Genomic DNA, 22,695 nt, shown 5'->3' on the forward strand with positions numbered 1-22,695 from the left:
ATCTGATGACTAAATGAAACTGTTGTAGAAAACCCATCCATCTGTAGTGTCTTGATTGTTGCAACTTAGTTTGGGAGTGTAGGTATTGAAGTGGCTGATGATCAGTATGTATTACTGTTTCTTTGCCCATTAAGTAATGTTTCCACTTTTTCACACTCTGAACTAATGCATACAATTCCTTATCATATGTAGGAGAGTTGACTATTGCAGGATTAAAAGTCTCATAATGATAACATATGGGTTTACCATGCTGTGTCAACACTGCTCCCATGGCATAGTCACTGGCATCAGTTTGGATCTCAAATGGTCTTTGTAGATCTGGCAGTGCTAGTACAGGTGCTGTACTAATTTTTTCTTTCAAGGTGTCGAAGGCTTTCTGTTGTTTCACTCCCCATTGAAACACCTTGTTCAATCCTGTCAAAGAATGTAAGGGAGCTGCAATTGAGGAAAAATTTGAAACGAACTTCCTCCAATACTTTTCTGCTCCTAAGAAGCTTCTCACTTCTGTAGCAAACTTGGGTTTAGGCCAGTTTACAATGACTGCCACTTTAGAGGGATCTATTTTCAATTCACCTCCCCCTACTATATGACCCAAATAATTTAGAGAGGTTTTGCCAAATTCAAATTTGGAGAGTTTAACATAAAGTTTTTCTCTTTTCAAAACATCTAATGTATGCTTAACATGCTTTAAATGTTCTTCCCACGTTTTACTAAAAATCAGAATGTCATCCAGATACACAATAACAAAATCAACAAGAAAAGGTCTGAGTACATCATTCATTAATCTCATGAAAGTAGCAGGGGCATTGGTCAAGCCAAAAGGCATAATCAGCCATTCATACAATCCCTGCTTTGTTTTGAAATCAGTCTTCCATGCATCTTGCTCTGCAACTCTGACTTGATGGTATCCACTGTGCAAATCCAGCTTGGTGAAATAAACAGCTTCCTTCAGTTGATCTAAAAGATCATCTATGCGAGGAAGGGGATAACAATTTTTTATTGTTATCTTATTCAGTGCTCGATAATCAATGCACATTCTCCACGAGCCATCTTTCTTTCTCACCAAAATGATTGGTGACCCACATGGTGATGTGCTAGGCCTGATGAACCCTTTATCAAGAAACTCATGCACCTGCTTCTTGATTTCAGCATTCTCTAAAGCAGATAACCTGTACATCCCAATGTTAGGCAAAGGAACATCTTGCTGAAAAATAATATCATGTACTATTCCCTTTTTGGTGGCAGGCCTTGAGGTTCTTGAAACAAGACATCATACTCAGAAACAATCTTTTCTATATCAGCTTACTGATCAGAATTATAGCCCTCAAATACATTGGTTTTATCAGTTTTCTTTTCCTTTACAACCATTAGTAAGAACTGTTTGCATGAATTTATCATTCTTTTGATCTGTTCCAAGTTTATGAGAGTATAATTATTCTTGAGCTTATGAGCTCTTACAAAGTATTCGATTCCATCTTTAACAATTAGATACTTGTTCTCGGCTCTATAGAAAATAGCTTTTCTATCATACAAGTAAGGACTTCCTAAAACAATTCCACATATATCCAAAGGAATTACATCTAACTCAACCTCATCTACAAATGCTGACCCAAAAGAAAACTTGAGTTTGCACTGTCTAGTCACTTGTAGTTGTGCTTTATCATTCAACCATCCTAATGGGTATGGCTTCTTATGAGGTGTAGTTGCTAATCCCATTTTATTTACAATTGCTTCAGAAATCAGATTTACTTGTGAGCCACTATCAAACAAAGTATCAATCTTTTGATTTTTGGAAACAACTCGAATATGGAAATGCTCATGCCTTTTTCTCTCATGTTCTTCATCAATAACAGATTGAGCATAATTACTAGTAGATGCTTCAGAATTCTTACCTTTTATACCAGTGGCTACAATGATTGTTTCATCTCCCGAGTTTGGCCCCAAATCTTCCTGAATAGCTGTAGCAGTCTTCTTCTTCTTGCCCTTGGACTTCTTAGGTCTCAGCTCTGGATGCAGAATCCAACAATGCTCATCATCATGCCCCTCCTTTTTACAGTGAGTGCACAAAGCTTTGCCTTTCTGTGCAGTGTTAGCCTTCCTTGCTTTCCACTTCTGCTTTCTTTTCTCCTTGCTCTTGCTTATAGTGGGTTGGGATGGTCCCCCAACTTCTGGATTTCCATTCTTTCCTCTAGCTTCTAGATGAGTAGCTTGTACAGATACCTCATCTATACTAGTGGGATTAAACATGAGGATGGTATGCCTCATGTAGATGTGTAGACCACCAATGTACTTCAAAAAAGTTTCTAGTGAATCTAATGAGATACCCAACATCAATGCTCTCTTTCTGAACTCTTGAGTATACCCTTGTACACTTTGCCCTTTCAACTGCCGAAGAGTTTGCCAACTCATCATGGCTTGTTGCATGTAGGCCAATGGATAAAACTGCTTTTTGATTGCAGTAACAAATTCACTCTAGACAGAGATGGTCTTACCATGCTTCCTCATATCAACTTGGGTTCTGCCTTCCCACCAAACAAAGGCAGTGCCCCCTAGGCATAGGCTTGCCAGCTGAATCTTGCTCTTGTCTGAGTCTATATTTTGTACTCTGTAATACACATCAATTTGTCTAATCCAATTGTCCAACTTTTCATCATTTAGCTCTCCGTCATATATAGGCAAATCAAATTTAACATCTAACTTAATCAAAGATGCTTTCTTATTATGCATAGGGCTACTAGGAGGTGTAGGGAAGCTTTCTTCTTTTCCCTTTCCTTTGGAGTGGTCATGGGAATGAGGTTCATCTTCTTCTTTATCTTGCTTAGAGCCTGATGAATCTTCACCCTTATGCTTTCTAAAGTCCATATACATTTCTTCTACCATATACTTTATAGCTAGGAAACTTTCTATGAATTGAGGGTCTGGCCTTATAGAACCTTCTTCTGACATTGTCTTCCGAGAATAGACTCTCCCAATTTCAGGATTAGTTTCTACCAACTTTCCTTCTCCTAATTTGAGCTTTGATCTAGTGAGAATTCATAGCTAAACCAACACAAGCTTGTCTAACCTTACAGCCTAGAGCTCTAATACCACTTGATCTGATAATCACCCTAAGAGTGACCTCAGTTGAAGATTTATTAAACAAAAAGGTATTACAGACCCATGTGCTGGTGTGTGTGTTCTGTGTTATTGAAACAACAGATCGATCAGATTGCCAATACACAGAAAATAAATGGAAAGACAACAGAGAAATACAGTAAGAAACACAAAGACACAAACAGTTTTTAATAAGGAGTTCACCCTATTCTCCAGGGCTACGTCTCCTGTCCAGCTTCAGTGGTGGCCTTGTTTTATTGTGTCTTTCAATAGAGAAATTACAATGCAGGGACTCAATATGAGTTCTCCTAAAGCAGATTTTGCTTGGCAGGGTGGTTCTTGGATTCCCCAAGCCACTCAGAGTTCACAGACTCTTTTCCTTCCTACCAGCTCTGTGACCCTCGGTCTACAGTGGAAAGAGCCAACTGTGATGCTCAATCCTGACAAATTCCTCTATGGGAAGGCTTGATTCTTCAAGCTCTCTGGTGCCCAATGCTACCTGTGGTTAGCTCGGCCCTCTGTCTCCTCTGCTTGGCTTTACTACTCTTTGTGCTCAGTCCTCCTCTCAGGGTTCACTATTCACTGTCTCTCTTGGTTGCTTGGACTCTTCTCTCTCTGAATCTCTACTCAACTGTCTCTATTCATGGCTTTAGCCATTCCATCTCCATGCCTGTTCGATTCCTCTCCCGCTTACGTTGATTCGCCTACCGCTTGCGTGCTTGGAGTTCCTTGTTCGGCATCAGCATGAATGCTCAGGAAGTAGCCACGTGTCCCCATCGGAACAACGCCAACCTGTTTGTCGATTTGTTTCTTCGGTTATGTCGTGGATACGTTCTTTCTCCACCGTGGTGGTCAACGGATTCCAAATCCCTTTAAATCGTGGCTTAATTCCCTGTCGATTCCGCTTCTGTCTATCGGGCGTAATCTCAGCCATCCAATCTGGGCTCCTCCAGATCCAATGTCATACGCATGTCGAGCGCGGTTGACTTGCTTGACTGATAACGTGCGATCACGGCAGTTTTTCTCTCACCTCCACTGCCACGCATCAATCACTGAGTGGGATCATTCTGTTCTCCTCCAAAACCTCTTACCGTTCAAGGGCTCCCCAATCAATACCGCCTGTTTCCAGGTTGTGGGTCCCACTTTCGTACGTTGGCGCTTTTCATTTCTCTGCTCGCAGTTCTCCGGCTCCCAACGTGATCAAGGGCTTAAGGCCCCTCCATTTCGGCCCTGTTTTCCCAGGGGCTACATCGACCTCCTACGCAGTCTCCATGGGCCTCGGTCGGTGCAATTTAACCGAGGTCCTCGTCGTTCCGCACCAGCTGCCATGGCCACTGGTTCAGGGTGTTTCCGATTGCTGTTTTGGATCCTTCAAGGATTTGTTTCATCCCGATACATTCAGGGTTCTTTGACAGTCGTTTATGGATCCGATTTGGATCAAGGAAACTCATGTTAATGTCATGTCACTAGAGCACTCCAAGCTTTTACCCCAAACAAAATATTATTTATTGGGCTCGACTTCATTTTCACCATCACTACTTCCAAAAATAGGTAGAGGAAGGACAAGCTATTGTATCAGACCACCTAGGGTGCCACCAAGAAGTTTCAAACGCTATCTGCAAGTGCTATAGTAGGAAGCTACATGCAGGCCTACAAGTGCTACAGGAGGGCCAAGAAGGAGCTATAGGAGAAATTGGAAGGTGAAAAAGGATCCAAAGTGGCTTGAAATTGTCTCAAAACCATCATGCCAACACGAAATTGTTTTGACAAGAAGTAAGTGACACCCTTCTTCCTTGTTTTTTACATCCACTTTCATGAGAAGTCTTCTTGAAATTGATAATATAGAATATTTAATTAGGAAGTAGGAGGTATCTTTGGAAATTGTTGTGGTTAGAAGAAGATAAAAGTATTTTGGTTGATATCAATTCTAGCACCATTCTCCCTCAATCCTACCAAGAAACTTAACATTGTTTCAACATTGAGATTGTTTAATTTTTTTGTTGAATTCCACACCTAAATAGCACCAAGGAGGAACAATAGAAGAAATGGGGGGAGGATTTAACAAAAGAGAACCCTCAGACACCAAGAGGATTCACCAACGCCCTCTTGTAGTGGACATCTTTAGAAGACACCAATGGTTGGGTTTCTTTGAGTTGTTAAAGGGGTATGATGTTGATCTTGCTCATGAATTTTCCATGGCATTACATTCTCAAGAGGAAGAAAATTCCAATACTATTGTTAGAGGATGGGCCATCTCTCTAAGTCATGAAACCATAAGCAGAATGACCACCTTACCCTTGGGAATTAAGTGGAGCAAAGAAGACAAGGCAGTGAGTGTCACAACTAGGAAAAGCTTCTTCAATTCAGAAGAGAAGCCGATAGAAGATCAGAATGGAGCAAGAATAGAAAGCCTACCTTACCCTTGGGATGAGGTAGCTTACCATATCCTCAAATATGTATCTTTTGAAGGTAGATTGAGTGTGGCTTATGCGTACCACTTCAGATTTCTCCATGAGCTGAGGTTCAAGGCAGAATTTCCTTTCCCTAAAAGACTTAGTGTTCCCCATTTCATCCTACAGTCAATTATGGAATTGAGTCAGAAGGTGAGGGAAGGAACGAACCAACACTTAGCTCACCATTTCCTCATCAAGATAATGGTGATGGATACTTTGAGCCACTTGAAGATCCCCGTCCTATGGACTAAATTTGTGGACATGGATAGGGAGAATTTCATAAAAACGAAATCCATCACACCTAGAGAAACATCAGTTTATATAATTGGAGGTAAAGAAGGAAAAACAAAAGAATAAGAAGGAGAAAAAACATAGGAGGAAGAGGCAACAAAAACATAAGAAGAGGAGAGAAAAACAAATGAAAAAGAGGTAGCAGAGACAGAGGAAGGAGAAGCAGAAATTAAAGGAGAAGAGGGGGAGAATAAAGTAGAAGAAATAGTAATCCTTGAGGAGACTTCTAAACCCCAAGAAGAAAAAAAACAACCACATCAAACAAGTCTATCTCCAGGGGATACTGAACAGGAAGTAGCTGCAACATTGGCTACATTGGGAACTCCTGTCAAGCCCAAGAGGAGGCAATCAAGACAAGGTCCCCTATATTTTAGAACCAGGAAGAGCACCATAATTAGATAGGGGAAACCACAAGCTCCCACAAAGGTCCCTATAAATATTTATGAATCACCAAGTAAAAAGGAAGAAGTAGGACCTAGTGAAGGAAATATTGAGGAGGTCACTCCTTCTAAAGCCAAAACCAAAACCAAGTCATTTGTAGAATATATGGGTAGGCCCACCACTAGGTTAGTGACCTTCAAGAAGCCAAGGACACAAGTTTCCTTTGAGAAAGCAGAAGAAGAGAAGCTATAGGAGAGAAAGGGTTTTCTATAGGAGAGACAAGGTTTGTTATAGGAGGGGAAAAGTATGCTAGAAGAGGAACAGAGGAAGCTAGAGGAGCACAAGAAATAGCTACAGAAGGAAGAAACCACCTCAAAGTCAGTTGGAAAGGACCTACAAGAGCTCGAAGATCCTGATCCACAACCTAGATTTGGGTCCTACTACAAATTTATTGAAGGAGGAAGGATTATCCATAAAACTTTTGTAGTCCAACTCCTCTATGAGCTGGAGAGGGAGAGAGGCATAACCCATAGGTGGAAAAAAATTTCCAAATCCAAGAATGTGGAAGATGCGTTCCTCATGGAGGAGAAAGCCATTGAAATGGGTAAGGAATTAAGTGATTTGAGACTAAGGGAGTCTATTATGAAGGATCAACTACAGACATAAAACACAAGGTTGAGAGAGAGGTTGCAGGAGAAAGAAACACAAATTGACACCATGGAAAGTCTCCCTGTGGAAGCTCTATAATGACCATAAGATATTATGCTCTCTTCCTCAAAGTGAAGTGGGTACAATTCCAAATAAAAATTATAGCACAATATGGGTCTCTGCCTTTTTAGGACTACAAGAATTTTATTGAGTTTTGCAACCAAACTAGTATGGTGGATAGGGCAAAGTTAGCTTAATTCTACATGTATAATTTCACTTTGAAAAATCTAAATTTTTGGGATCACAATTTAAAATTGGGAGACATGTAGCTAATGGATTTAGCATCTTGGTTGACTCATGAGGAGACAAGGGTTGAGGAGGTGAAAAATGTAATGACAAAGGAGGAGAAGGAACCCTTGTATATCATAGTAGATCTAGTGAGCCCTAAGGCTATCATCAACAATCATAATCTCATCTCCAATGAATCTACTTTAGCACCCAAATACATTGCTACCTAAGAGAAATCCATTCTACTCTTTGAAGACACCTTTAGAATGTTGGGAACAGAGAGTCTACAAGCTTTTCAGAGAAGATGGCATGCCTTACCCCATCATCTACAAGTCAAAGAATATCACTCTCCTGAAAGGCTAAGGAATTCCTTAGAGATAACACCATCGTTCAAGAGAATAATGCAGACGATGAAAATCAGGTGGATAGGTCTAAAACTCAGTCCACCCTTGCTACTAGTCTTACAAGAAGGAAGAGATGAAACAAAAGAGTAGAGGGAGTGGACTGAGAAAGAAACAAATGCAGGTTTTTACCCACTAGAGGGTACACCATCTGATCAGCCTTGGGATGTTAGAGAGGCCACTAAGGCCATGAAAGATCTTCACATGGATGATTAAGTTTCTCAAAGTATGAACAACACCTTCAATAGGGGGTGATGATGATTCCCATCAATAGATTTATTTTTAAGATCTTCATGCCATCCTCTAGCCTTAAAACTATTCTTTTCTCACATTAATACACATTTTTTTATATTATGCTTAGTTAGAAGAGTAAAAGGTGCGTTTCATAGTATGTGGCCTAATGTGGTTTAATTGCAGGAAAAAGAAGAAATTTTGAGGCAATTACTATGCAGGGGATTGATGGAGACAACCAAGAGAGAATCTAGGGGGATTTTCCACCTCCTTAACTCCCTAACTCAGCTTGGGATGACAAAATCCTCTCTCACTAGTTCAAATTCATTGGTAGCCAAGTAACTCCTAGTACAAGTGAAACTCAAGAGGAACCAGATGCACCATTTCTGAGATCAAGGAGGGAATCACTCCTATTTTCAAGGGAGTCTATATCATCTACCCTTTTGTATAAATAAACAAGATGAAAATATCATTAGGATTCAAATTTTTGATTCAACTAGGTGTAGCTATTGAGCTTAGAACTTGACATTGTCATTTTGAACTTTTATGTGATGTATGGGACCTTTAGTTTTGGATTATGAGAAATTGGCTATTAAACTGCATCTGAATTAGTTTCATAGAGCTGAGACCCTTGGGTTTGGGCCCAACCCAGAGGCTTTGGTCCCTCTTTTGTACTTGTGTTTTTTTCTTGATTCCAAGAATTTCATAGTTTCTTTCATTTTAGTAGAGGTTAAGCTATAAAAACTTGTGATTGCAAGCTTCTACATCACCTCTCTTGTGGGAGAATGGGTGGAAGGATTCACAATCTCAGTCCAAAAATATTGTGTTTATGATTTCTTGGAAATAGATGAATGTTAGTTGTTCTTCTTCACATTTTCTTTTTGTAGCTTAGAATTCAGTTTAGTGATTAGAGTAGTGTTATGGCATAAAATAGATGTTATTTAAATTCAACTCATCTTTTCCATCATAGTTTATATCACTTTGTTAATGATCAATGGATGTATGCATGTGGTTGGTTGTAGGGCTGTGTTGATCTGTAGGGGAGGGCACCTCTTCCACCTCCATCTTGGACTCCTCCATATTCTCTCTCCACCCCTCAATTCTATCCCAAAACTCTGTTTCCATAGTCACTTTTCCTAGTAAATTTAGGACATCGTGAGCATTCATCCTGGTGCAAGACAGACCTCTGAGAGGTCCTGGGCTTGGATAAGGGGCTCAACCCAACCTTCCTTCACTCTCTCTAACCTCCATCCACCTCTTCATTCCCTCAATACATCATTTTCACCTTAAAAAGCCTCTTGAAACTCCTCCTATAGCATTACAGGTCCTCCTGTAACAACACCTGTAGTAGGCCTATAGCACCACTTTCTTCATTAGTATTGATCCCCACTTAACATTTAGCTCAATCAAGATTAATAATGACCCGAAGTTGTGATTTAATGATCAAGGGAAGCTCCTATACCACTCCAACCATTTCTTTTCCTCCCAACAAAACAAAGTAGAATTAGTTTTTTTTAGTCAGAAGTATGATGCAAGTAAGGTTTCTGATTTTCAAGAAAGTCTGAAATAGGTAGACGATACATGAAATTATGTTGCAAGTTTGATGACTTATGCAAGATAGAGAAACTTTATTTCTACAAGTAGATTAACCCTTGTCCTTTCATGAAATGATTAATTATCATCTACAAGTTGAGCAAAAGGAATTTCCACTTTCATAGCTAGGATTAGTTTTTAATTGTACTTTCATCAACAAGCTTTCTGTATAGTTCAATAGGAGGAATGGTCTCTGAGCACTTTGATATAATTTCATGACTGATGGTGGCATGAGTAGAATCCAACCTATTGTGCATATAGAACTGTCACCTTTAAGTTTATATGAACCCCAAGTTGATAATTTGAGTTGAGAAGCCCTTGGGAGTTGCAACATTCTTGGTGCAATACCAGCGCTTACCAGATGATAAACAAAGGATGCATGAAAGAAACAAGAACACACCTGAAACTTCATGATCAAATCAACCTAGATACTCTAAGATTTAAGGCCATTTGGAGGGTGGAAGCACTATGATCATAAGGTGAACAAAGAAAATACACAGTGGAAACCATGTCACCACTGAAGTAGATCCAAGTCATCCATCATTGTTAGTCTCAGCCATCCAAGATGGTGACGTGTCTATTTTCATCATACAATGATGTGGAAGTCAAGATGTAATATTGTAATCATTGTAAAGGAAAAATAAGTACAAGTCCAAGGGTCATGTGTGAACTCAAGAGTCATGGAAGTACAAAAGACATGTAACACCAAAAGTAATATGTAATTCCAAAAGTCATTTGGAACTTCAAAGGTTGTAGAAGTCCAAAGGTCACTAGAAGTTAGAAAGTAAAGAGCCATGAGGATACAAATGGTCTCTCCTCAAGTTATAAATAGATCCTTATTTCTCATGTAAAGGACTTTTAACCTTGGCTTCTACCATAAGGCATAAGAGATAAAAGTTAGTACTTTTGGGGAGTAAGTAGTAGCTCCAATGCTCCACTATTGGAGCAAGTGATGTTCATTGTATACGTGCAAATTGGGGCATTTACTTAATAATTGAAGCCTATAGGCCAACACTTTTCATACATGGATTGTGAATGTTTGTAAGACTATTATGTGAATGTTTATGATTCATGTTTTCTTTCACTAGTACTAATATAGTTGAACTATTTTGGTTACTTTGGTACTGACCTTATTTTGAATGTATTATAATGTTTATAATGATCATAACATCTTTTTGGACTATTCTGTAGGATGTTAGACGAAACATTCGTGTTCATGTGTGTCTTTATTAGGGCGGTACTATTACCTCCCTCTTAGAGGCTCACCTTTTCTCCCCTCTGCAGTAGAAGAACCTTGATGCACCTACAACTGAACATTCACCAGGAACACTTGCTTACTTTTCAAAGGCACATATGCAATTCTCTCCCTTGCTGATAGCTAAAGCCAAAGAAAATAGTTTAGTAAACAACAACCATGCTATATTCTGAATGGGGCTCCTATCCCAAATGGTGTGAGGTCTAGTTGAGACCTCATATCGGGGATACCCCCTTGAATTTTGGTAGGTCCAACACTATCAACACTTCTCTAAAAGGAAACCCTATTTCTATGAGGGCATTGTATTGCGATTATGTATTATTGAGAGAGAATTACAATTGAGAGAGTGAAGACCATGAGAGAGTGATCCAAAATAGAAAATTATATTATTTTTCATCCATATTAATTCTTTTAGAGTGGAAAAAATGGAGGAATCATCTTAAAGGACAATTTTTACTAGTGGGTCCTAGTTTGGTGAATTGGTGTCTGAAACCTTTTCGAAGAATTTCCAGGCATCAAATGGATTTGTTTTCGGGGTAAAAAATGGTCACTTAAGCATCACACCCCCTAGCACTATTCTACATGTAGATACCTTTCCAATAATATAATAATCACCTCAATCAAAGTTCGTATGTAAAAGTTATGTCACTGAGAAGTTGAATTTATTATTTTGACCATAATGATTTGATAGGATGCCATGCTAGTCCCTATGATTTATGGAAAAGGGGCTAGGCACATGATCATGATGAAGAATACTCGATAAGAGTTGAAATTGTAACTCTAGTTAAGGGTTGAAGGAGTCAAAATTGACCACTAGTAGGCTATCAGGCTGTGTTATAACCTAGCCACTGGGATGAAAATGAGTTACATTTTATTGATGGGAATTTCATTCCATAAATGAGAAGAGTATCCAAGAGTGGATATGGGGAGAGAAAATAGAGAGGTTTTGTGCACTTTCATAGCCCATGGGCCACAATTCTCACTTCTTTGTACTTGCATCTATTTTCCATTTGAAGAAAGAGAGTAATAACCTCACCTTCTAGATGGGTTTCTTCTGAAAGGATTTCATGGGTTTTATCCTGTGTCAATTGTGGTATGTGAGTTTTATTTTTATGTTCTCTATGCTTTGCATATTTATATTTTGGATGAAAAAGCATAACACTATCCAAAAATATAAGGACAAATTAACCCTAATCATAGTGTATATCTCAAAATTTAAGTATAATTTCCTTAGATCTATTGTGATGAATTGTCTAGTGGAATATTCATGATATTTTATAGATCATATTGGTAATAGAGCATGTTTCTTTGTGTATATTGTGGGAAGTTGTAGGGGATCCATCATAAAACCCTAGAGAAGGCCAAGAAATATATCAATAACCTTCAAGATTCCGCAAAGGAGAGGTTTGTATAGATGGAAGCACAAGTTGAAGGTTTTATCCCTATATAAAAAATTACCTACAAATGAATTTAACAAAAAAAAAAAACAAAAATAATACAATGGCATGACTAGACAATATACACGAGTTTTTTTCTCCTAGAACGCAAAACTGGGAAAACAATATTGATTTTTCGTTATATTCCTTTTATTGTTACAACACATTATATACATGATGAAGCATTCATTAACCTCCAATCCATTAACCCTGGATTAGAAAATAATTGTAGCTTCATTGATTGGATCTAAAAAATACCATGGGAAAAACCATCATTCCCAAAACCATGTGCAAAAACATGGGTGGGTTTTCCCCCCATCCTTTGCTCTGACTAAAAAAAATAAAAAAATCAGGGTGCTACCTTGAGCCCTGTGCAGGGGGGCTTTCACCCCCCTGTGACCCCCCCCACCATGCCTGACACAATGTGATAGAAACTACAATTAGTCATGTAATGAATATAACACATACCCAACATTCTCCCGCGTGCTGTTTTCTTTGCACATAGGAGGCCATGGTAATCCATAGTCAATGATCCAAGGCCACAACATCCATTGTTCCTCTATACCAAGAAAAAATCTTATTGCTCATAAACTTTGTTAATGCATCTGCAACATTCTTCAAAGTATTCACCTTTACTAGTAACACCTTTTTGTCTTCAACCATATCCCTCACAAAGTGATATTGAAGATTAATATGTTTTTTCTTTGAATGATAAGTAGGGTTCTTTGCCAAGAAAATTTTACTTTATTTGTCACAATCTATCCTTATATCTCGCTATACTAACCCAATACCTAAAAATAATCTCTGCAACCACTTCCTTTGTTGCATGAGTGGCTACCATGTATTCAACCTCTATAATTGAAAGTGACACTAAAGACTGGCTCTTGTTCATCTAATGGAATTCTCCTTCAAATAGGTTAAACACATACGCACTTATAGATATTCTCTAATATATATCTCTAACCTAGTCTACATCAACAAAGGCACATATGTCCAACACATTTTCCAATCCTAGTCTTCCTTGGTAGCACAAACCATAATCACTAGTGCCACGTAGATATTCGAAAACCCGCTTTACTATTGTCCAATGATCCTTCTCTGATTTTGACATAAACCTGATAAATAGTCCCACTACATGTTAAATGTTTGGTCTGGTATAGACTATTGCATGCATCAAACTACCAACTTCACTCACATATGGAACATGGGGCATGTCCTCTTTCATTTCTCTTAGGACATTGTTTTGTAGATAAATTTACACCTATAGGAATAAGAACCTTCACCAGTTTACTATCATGCATATTAAACCTCTGTAATATTGTCCTAATATACTTCCTTTGGTCTAGCCATATCTTCCTCTTTGCCCAATCTCATTTAATTTCCATGCCTAAAATGAAGTTTGTAACGCCAATATCCTTCATGTCAAATTTAGAGGACATTTGGGTCTTCACATCCTAGAAAATTTCTCTGTCATTTCTAATCATTAGCATATTATCCACATACAAGACCAAAACAATAACATGGTCACCAAGTAATTTAAAATAAACATATTGATCCACTTTACTCCTTGTGAAGCCTAGTCCATGCATATATGTATCAAATTTTTGATACCACATCCTTGGTGATTTCTTTAACCCATACAAAGACTTCTTTAACTTACACACCAATACTTTCTTACCCTTCACTGCAAATCCTTTAGGCTGCTTCATGTAGATCTCTTCTTCCAAACCCCCATATAGGAATGTTGTCCTCACATCCATCTTTTCTACCTCAAAATAAAAAACATAAACAATAGATAAAAGTAATATAATAGAAGATAACTTGGCAATAGGAGAAAAAATTTCACTCAAATCAATTCTTGGCACCTGAGAATAACCTTTCGATACTAACTAAGCTTTGTATTTCTCCACTTTTCCTTGTGCATTCGTATTCTTCTTAAACACCTATTTGTTGCCAATGGGTTTTCTTCCAAGTGACAGCCCTACCAAATCCCAAGCCTCATTTTTTTATCAAAGCTACCATTTCTTCAACCATGGCCTTCTTTCAGAGTTTTACACCCTCTCAATCCATTGCCTCCTTGATAGTTTTGGGATCATCATTAATATTATATAAATCAAAATTTGAACATAAATAATATGGGATATACCTCTCTAGCTTCCTTTTCCCCCAAATTGATCTCCTCAAAATTGGAGTGCGTGTTTCTTCTTCTTCTGATTCTTGTTCTTCTGTGGAGTCCGATTCTTCACCCTTTAGATCAAACTCTATCTTCTCTGGTTCCTTTTCCCTTGGTAGGAATTTCAGTTTCATGACATATGTAACATCCTTGGTCAAAAATCCATGTAATAAAGTTAATAAAGGAAAAATAAAAACCAAGGTCATGGGACACATATTCCAAGACGAATGTTGGGGAAAACATTCTAGTGTGGGTGTTAGTTTGGTTTATTATGGCTAAAGAAATTGGAAAAGGTAGTGCAAAAGGATTTGGAAAGGAAAAGTAGCATTAATTTTCATTTTATTTATGAAGATAATGGAAATTAGGAGAAAAGGAAGATGAAAGGTTACATGTTGCATGTGAGGAGGAAAATGAAGTAAAATAATGGAAAATGAAGGAAATGGAGGCCTCATTTATAAAAAAGGATTTTGAGAATCAATTTGTAGATTTTTGTCAATTCTGTTTTGGAGCTGTCTCTCTTTACTCTCATACTCTTGGACACAGAGCATTCTTGGAGAACTCTAGCATTAGAGGAACGAAGGCAAAGGAAGGACATTAAGGCAAGAGGAAGAAAAAGATAAAGAAAGGAAGAGAAGGACCAAGTGGATACAATGCGATTACTTTCATGTATCAAGTTGCATGCATCATTTCCTTGCTAGCATTGGCATGCATTGTACATGCATGTGTGTTTTTGGTTCTCTTACTGTCATTGACATGGGTTCTACTAGTTGTGATAGTGTTCTTCAGCCTTGCCTTGCCATTTCTGGATAGCCATGGTGTGATGGGTTTCTATTATTTTGGTTGAGCTAGATTGCCGGATGGATTTGAAGTTGAATTGGTTGGTCTCGGGATTGATCACAAGGCCTAGGAATCCTAGGATGGGATATACAGTAAAGCCTGATTGTGAATACCCTTTATTGGGCCTAGGAATCTATTGACCAATAATGGTGGGATACATGATAAATCTTGAAGGGTGGTGACCTCGTTGGCCTAGGAATCCCTTGAATAGGAATGACAGATACATGGTAAATCTGATAGGTTGAGACAGAAAAATTCCTCATGGTTTAGGTGAAGAGATCCAGAGGCATCCATGCTTTTATACGCCTAGGCCTAGTGATCCTATGGGATTGTGGTAAAGAATGGTTGTCTTGATGAGAGTTTCGGGCCTAAGAATCCCTTGGTGGGATATACGGTAAAGCCTGAGGAAGCCCTGGTTGGTTTTTTTGTGAGTCTGACATTCATGCTTGGAATATGGAACAGGGGTGATTGACTGAAAGAAAGATTTGGTTCAACCTAATCTATGGTCGGGTGATTCATGGAAGTCCCTGACTTGGTTGGATTATGCATTCATTAATAAGATCTCCTTCTCCTTTGGTATTTCATGTGTAAATGTACTTGTTCATATGTTGTTTTTATGGTTGTTTCGTCATTGTATTTCTATTTGTTATATGCTAGTTATAAGCACGATTTATGAAAGACTTTGGTTTTGGCTCTCATCATGATTTGATTAGTATATGAAATGTAAATGATTATATGGCCTAATAGATGATAATTTATCTATTGTGATAAGGCATTAACTCTTCTTTATGAATCTCAGATAAGTATGAGACCACTATGCTCAGATATATTGTTATGACTTATAGATAACATATTTGTGATATGTTTGACGAAATGCCTGTCATGGCTACTAGGGGTCTAGTAAATTTCATGTACAAATATTTGCATTAGTAGCCTTATTTCATGTTTGTTTATTAGTTCTAAAAGTTTCATGAAGTTCTAGGTAGAGTTCTAAACCCTGACCCTAACAAAGTGGCACAGAACTACCTGAAAAAGGCCACAGTCGCTGGTAATGCCTTAATGTGGGAGTGACTGGAGGACCTCAGTCACATGCATGGATGATGATGGGACTAGTAGGGGGTCTAGCTCAGTAAAAATACAAATTGTCTCAAGGGTTAAGAACCTGGAAGGGTCAGTAGCTCCTGAGAAAGGTCAAATTGGTTTTTCTTGTCAGTTCCACTTCCTTAACTGTACATGGGTATTTGAATAACATCATAATAGATTCTCATCATATGTTTACCCTAGTGGACCAGCGATTATGGATAAATGAGGGAGGATGGTGTTACAGAGTGGTATCAGAGCATGGTTCACCCCTTGGACTGGATGTGAGGAATATGTTGGCCATGCATACATGTCAAATACATACGTGTTCTTCATGTTTATGGTATATGTGCTTGTTGTGTATGCATGGTGGAGGTCATGGTTGTAATTGTGTCACCATGTGAGAGTTGATGTTGTTGTTTTTGGATGTGGTCATCATGAGTGTATGTTGGTTATGCACTTGTTATGCATGTCAGTGTCTATACATCATTATGCATACATTGACATGGTTATAGTTTTCATGCATGAGATCATGGTATGTGGTTGGTATGGTCATGCATTGATAACTGGATAATGGTTGAAATGATGATTACATGTTGATATGATTATGTTTATACATGTACTGCGCTAATCTGGTTGATATTGCAAATAATATATACTCCCCTAAACTATACTGAGGTATGTTGGTTGTGTTATGTTTTGGTTTAAGTTTTCATGGTATGCTTACATGAAGAAGATCAAATATGAATAGAAAAATGGTAGACTACAGTTCACGACACTCTACCTATGGATCATTTGAGAAACATGGTAGTGGGCACTCTTCTGACTTAGCAGACACATTGAGAAACTTGAAGGCAGACATAAGAAGTTGCAAAGTAGATAATGACATAATAATTTAGGCACAAGAGAAAGAAGCAGAAGTTAAAGCAGTAATCCTTCAGAGTTTATAAGACTTGTAGAGATAGGGATTGCTTAGGATTATCCATGGGAAGGAGGATAGGACTAATGGGGCATATGGTAGTATATCTCATGGTGGGCACAAGTCGGATAGGGATGGAACCATCATAGATGGTAGGTTCTTTGATACACTGGATAGGAGAGGTGATGGACATAGGTACTATTATAGTTTCAGTTCTGATAAACACTATGATCATCATCGTTATCATCCTTATAGGAGGAGTGACAGGGGATATTTTCTAGATGAGTTCAAGAAAGCCAAGCCACCCACTTTTGATGGGGATTTGAAAAAGCTGAAGGATGAAGAGGCATGGATTCTTGGGATGCAGAAGTTCTTTGAGCTGCATGATTACACAACTAACATGAAGGCCAAAATAGATATCTTCAACCTCAAAGGGAAATCATACATCTGGTGGGAAGATGTGAAGTAGGTTAGAGACATCAAGACAAAGGATTTGAGTTGGCATGAATTCAAGAGACTTTTTAGGAAGAAATATCTGTTAGAGAGGTACTACAACAACAAAGCCAAGGAATTCTATGAGCTAAAGACGGGGTCGATGATGGATGACGAGTATATGATCAATTTCTTGGAGTTGTTGAGGTATGTACCATATCTTAAGGATGAGAAGGCCAAAGTTCAGATATTTTTCAGTGGATTACCATTAGCATTTAAATATCAGATTAAGTATGATGAGCCTCGGTCACTTGAAGAAGTCATTGGCAAGGATAATTTTAGGGGCGAATGTTCGCCCTTTGGCGAAATTAAGGGGTTTTAAATTTTTAGTGGGCGAATATTTTGTATCATAGTACATTTTTACAAATCACCTCAAATAGCCCACCTTATTTTAAGGGAGAGGGTAAAAAAGGTAAATTTAGCCCTTGAAATTAGGACTTACAACCTTCCATTCGCCCATTTTCAAGAATAGGTTTTATTTAAGTGAATCCTATGGGCCAAATACCATATTTATAAAAGAGGTATGGTAAATTAATAAAAATATAAATAAATGAGAGGTATGGTAAATAAATAAAACATTTTTTATATTTACTCCATAAGTCACCTTATATACATGTAAGGGTGTAAACAAATAAAAATATAAGTAAAGTGGAGGTATGGTAAATAAATAAAACGTCTTTTTATACTTACTCAAAAGGTATGGTAAATAAATAAAAATATAAATAAACTAGACGTATCGTAAATAAATAAAACCTCTTTTTATATTTAGTCCATAACCCTCGTTCTATTTATGACGGCTCAAGAAAGAGGTTTTATTTAAGTGAATCCTATGGGCCACATACCATATTTGTAAAAGAGGTATGGTAAATTAATAAAAATATAAATAAATGAGAGGTATGGTAAACAAATAAAACATTTTTTTATATTTACTCCATAAGTCACCTTATATTTACGAACACTCAAAAAATGGGTTATATTTAGGTGAAACCTATGGCCAAAATACTATGGGACAAATACCATGGACTAGATTGTTATTAATACCATGCAAAAAACCATTATTAACCCTAATATTAGAATTAATAAAAATAAAAATGGCACATGGTATTGACCCATGGTATTCACCAAAATGGCACATGGTATTGACCCATGGTATTCACCTGCAATGTAGCCTATGCTAAGATTCACTAGGACTTTACAAAGTTTTATTATTTAGTGAAAGACTCGCCAAGATCTTACAATATTTTATAATTGAGGTAAATATTCGCCAAAAAATTATATATACATATTATATTATTGATAAAATCGCCTTCCATTTTTCCTATATACCATGGAGATTCGCCCATTTATTATATTTATAAATTTAGGGGGGGGGGTTCTTAAAATTTTCCCTGGTCATTGGGAAGTTGAAACACTATTATGAAAAATAAAAGTGTAAGACAAAATCTTAGCAATGTTAGAAAGGGAAAGAAAAAGCTAAAGGTAAATGGTGGCTGAAAATAACACGACCTCAAAATGCAGGAGAGAAAGAAAATGTTACACATTACAAGAAGATTATTGGGTCATAGCATGGAGGGTAGCATAATAAAGGTGATGGTAAAGGACAGTTGCAATGTTGGATATGTGGCAAGGAGAATATGAAGAGATATTATCTACATAATCAGGTGGTAGGCCTCATATTTATAGTGCACAGGAAGCACAGATAGTTGGGGATGTTGGGAAAAGCATTCCATGAATCTATGCAACATCGGATAACAGGAAGGGAGATCACCAAGAATCTATTATCGAGATGGACGATAAGATTTGTGTTCAAGTTGTTTCTATTTTGATTGACCCTAGATCTAATTATAGTTATGTAAGTCCTGACCTGGTGGATAAGTGTGGTTTGAGTAAAGAAGTGTAGACAGAATCTTGGTTAGTGCAGTTGGTTACAGGTACAAATAAGAGATTTCATCAATGGGTAAGAGCTTGCACATTCGAGTTGAATGGTTGCCTACATCAACGCATTTGAATGCATTTCCATTGGGATCATACAGTATGATTTTGGGTATGGACTGGTTGTATCTTCACGGGACTAAGGTGGATTGTTATGACAAAGCTATTGAATGCTTAGATGACAATGGAGAACAAAGAATCTTGCAGGGTAAGAAGAAATCTATATCGGTTAGAATGGTGACAACTATGCAATCAAATGATAGTTACAGAAAATGGTTTCTGTTATTTGTAGTGCATATTTCTAGTGATAAAGGTAAGCATGTTTAGGATGAAAAATTTATGAAGAGGTATCCAATCTTGCAGCAGTTTCAGGATGTGTTTCTAGTTGATATTTCAGTGTTTTCGCCTCATAGAGAAGTGCAATTTTCTATTGAGTTAGTACTAGGGGAAACACAAGCATCAAAGGAACCATACAAGATGAGCACACCATAGTTAGTAGAGTTGAAATTGTAGTTGAAGGAAATGATTGACAAGGGATACATTAGGCAAAGTGTATCTCCTTAGGGTGCACCAGTATTCTTTATGAAGAAGAAGGATGGTACTGTCAGGTTATGCATTGATTATAGAAATTTGAACAAGGTGACCATCAAGAAAAGGTATCCATTTCCGAGCATTGATGACTTTTTTGACCAATTGAAGGGAGCAGTAGTGTTCTTGAATATTGACTTGAGATCCAGATACCATCAGGTATGCATTAAATAAGATGACATCTACAAGACTGCTTTCTGGACTAGGTATGGGCATTATGAGTTTTTTGTTGTTCCATTTGGTTTGACTAATGCTCCATCTACCTTTATGTTCTTGATGAATAGTGTTTTGCATCCTTATCTAGACAAGTTTGTTATTGTTATTATTGATTACATCTTGATATATTCTAAAAATGAGGAAGAGCATGTCAAGAACTTAGTAGTAGTGTTGATATTGCTAAGAGATCATTAGTTGTATGCTAGTATTAGTAAATGAAGTTTCTTTTAGGCTTAGGTACATTACTTGGGGCATGTTGTTTACAAGGAGGGTATAGCAGCAGATCCAAACAAGATAAGAGCTATCATGGAGTGGGTAATTCCTAGAAATGTGGACAAGGTAAGATCATTTATGGAGCTAGCAGGTTATTATATGAGGTTCATTATAAACTTCTCTCAGATTTCATATCCTATTACGTCACTGCAGAGGAAAGGTAATAAATTTGAATGGACAGAGGAATGTGCAACAAGTTTTGAGGAGTTGAAGCAACTATTGAAAAATTCTCTAGTGCTAAAGATTGTAGATCCAGGAAGATTTTGTGGTGTGTATAGATGCCTGCAAGAGAGGAATTGTTGGATTCCCGATGTAGGAAGGATATGTAGTATGCTAAGAATCACGAAAACTAAATGAGCATGAGAAGAATTATCTGACACCTGATGTTTATTTGGAATCAATCATTCATGCATTGAATATGTGGAGAAACTATCTTCTTGGTAGGAGGTTTTTATTTATGAGTGATCATAGTGGATTGAGGTATGTAATTGTCTAACTAAATCTGAATTCCAGACAAGCTAGATGGTTGGCCATGATCAGTTAGTTTGAATTTGAGAAGAGGCACATCAAATGGAAAGAGAATAAGGTTGCAGATGCTCTTAGTAGGAGGATACAGGTAAATCATATAGTTTATATGAGCTCATATGGGACAAATTTATAGGATAAGATTTTATAGGTAGGATGATAGGATGACAGATACATGGAGCTTATGCATAGGTTACAATAGGGTACAGGTGGTCAGGATGTAGACTATCATCTTATAGTGGATGTTTTGTTCAGATTTAGGGACAATATCTATGTGCCAAATGACAGTGAGCTCAAGAAGACTATCTTGTGAGAACTTCATGCAAAGTCATATTCAGGTCACCCATGATACCAAAAGACATTGACAAAAATGAAGAAGTTTTATCATTTACTGAATCTGAAGAAGGAAGTGGCAGATTTTGTGACTATATGCTTAGACTGTCAAGAGGTGAAAGAAGAGTGTAAGCATCGAAGTGGATTACTACAACCTATTCTGATTCCATAATGGAAATGGGAGGTCATTTCCATGGATTTCATTACAATTTTTCTGAGGACATCTAAACAACATGATTCCGTCATGGTTGTGGTTGGAAGGTTGATGAAGGTAGCTCACTTCATTCCAGTGAAGTATACTTATTTAGCTAATGATGTAGTATAGGTATTCATCAAAGATGTAGTGAGGTTGCATGGTGTTCCAAGTAATATTGTGTCAGACAGGGATTATAGGTTCACTTCCAAGTTTTGGAAGGAGTTGTTTGCAAGTTTGGGGATAATGTTGTTGGCATTATGATGCATGTGTTGTACTTGATGGAAACCCTCTCATAGAAGATCATCTCACTTGTATACATTCAGATGAATCCACAGAAGACATAGATGCAGGACAACTCAAAGGAATCAAATGGCAAGTTCTTAGTAAGCTTTGCCATCAAATCCAAAGGGGGAGATTGTTGGCATTATGGCTAAAGTATTGTCCTTGATGGCAACCCATACAGGTGATAGATCACTGTACAACAGGTTAGTAGCAGAGATTGATGATCAGCTCTCAAATATTGAAGAAAATAAGGGGTACACAGGTACACCGTACAAAAGATGCGTACACGCAGGCATGTCTTAGATAAACTGCATACATACATGTAGGTCACCCATTCATGAGGTGCGTACCCCCAGTTCACTCACTTCAAGGCGGAGAAGCGCGCTCACATGGGGTTTCTTATGTTTGGCCCGTGGTATTTAGCCCGCCGTTCTTGATTCTATAGTTTTGGCCCGTGGTATTGTTTTATATTATTATTATTGAGCCCCTATTGATCCATGATTTTAGGAAGAGCTTGCCTATATAAAGCAAAGGAGATAATTTGGCTAGACAGTTGTGAAATAAGATGATCTTAAGAGAAGCTAGATCTGAAATTCTAGTGATGGGTTTGTGAGAGATAGCTAGATCTAAATCAGGAGAAACATGAGAACTACAAGTCAGATCTACTAATGGGTCGATATCTCCTCGGTGCTTGTTCAGATTTGTAGATCTGACAGTTTGGGTTAATCTTGAAGTCTTGAAATTATCTATACCTGCAGGTACACAAGTACAGTGAAAGA

Source organism: Pinus tabuliformis, chromosome Q (assembly GCF_031772625.1).
Source record: "Pinus tabuliformis cultivar Carrire ecotype Pingquan chromosome Q, CPIR1, whole genome shotgun sequence".
In the NCBI taxonomy this organism is placed as follows: Eukaryota; Viridiplantae; Streptophyta; class Pinopsida; order Pinales; family Pinaceae; genus Pinus; species Pinus tabuliformis.